The sequence below is a fragment of the Mus pahari genome, chromosome 19 (genome assembly GCF_900095145.1).
Source record: "Mus pahari chromosome 19, PAHARI_EIJ_v1.1, whole genome shotgun sequence".
Lineage (NCBI taxonomy): Eukaryota > Metazoa > Chordata > Mammalia > Rodentia > Muridae > Mus > Mus pahari.
The window spans coordinates 12,203,043-12,204,167 of NC_034608.1; the positions used below are offsets into that span (position 1 = coordinate 12,203,043).

The window sequence follows — 1,125 nt, forward strand, 5'->3', positions numbered from 1 at the left end:
AAAAGGTATCTTATGTTTGATCCACAATACAATCAAGAAGAAGGGGGAAGAAGAGGGAAAAAAAAAAACCCAACCAAACACAAAGCGGGGCTGGAGAAATAGGTCAGGGTGAAGAGCACTGACTGCTCTTCCTGAGGACTGGTGTTCAATTCCCAGCACCCACACCAATCTGGAACTCCAGTTTCGGGGGCTCTGGTGCCCTTTTCTGGCCTCTGTGGGCACCAGGCATGCACGTGGTGTGTAGACATACATGCAGGTAAAACACTCTTAACAATAAATTGAGGCACCGAGAGGTGAAGGCGCTTGTTTAAAGTCATACATCTGAGAAGAGGGGATGGGATTTGATGCAAGAAGCAGCTGGTTACTGAATCCTGCTTCAAACCACTAAGCCAATGGCACTTGCCTTTAATCCCAGTATTCTAGAGGCATTAACAGGGGCATCTCCATGACTCAAAAAAACCCTAGGAAACTGTTTTGCTTTGTTGAAATGGGGGTCTCACTAAGTAGTGAAGGCTGGCTTTGAACTAAGAACCTCTTGCCTTCTGACTGCTGGGATTACAGGCATATACCACTGTCCACCCAGTTAATTCTTTTTTGCAATCACGTATCCCAACTCTTACACTACAGCTAAGCTGATGGGTGTTCTTAAAGCTGAATGTGGCATGTGATTTCCAGTCAAAAGTCAGCATATCGACAAGTAGGTACTTTGTGCCAGGGTATTTTGGGTTGGTTTGTTTGTTTTCGAGACAGGGTCTCAATGTGGGCTACCTTGACCTTGCACTAAGTATGTAGCTGAGGGGTTGCTCTGCTACAAGGCAAGGGCTGGGTTGGGATCTCAGGCACAGACCACCACCATCCACTAGCGCTCTACTAGCTGAGCCGAGCCGTCTCCTCAGCTCCAACCCCAGCCTTTGTTCTGCAGATCTGAGAAGATCTAAGGTGTACCTTAGTGGTAAGTTAGGAGACCAGCAGGGAGGTGGAGGCAGGAGGATTGAAAATTCAAGGTCATCCTTGACCACTGCTTGAGTTTGAGGCCAGCCTGGGCTACATGATACTGTCAGAAAAACAACAACGGGCTGGTGAGATGGCTCAGTGGGTAAGAGCATCCGACTGCTCTTCCGAAGG

General features: G+C 48.0%; 1 long non-coding RNA gene across 1 annotated transcript in view; it reads right to left on the minus strand.

Moving 5' to 3' along the window:
- The window catches only part of LOC110336441, a 5,284-nt gene that overhangs the window by 1,983 nt on the left and 2,176 nt on the right, over positions 1–1,125 (minus strand). The gene's annotated exons all lie outside the window — the stretch shown is intronic.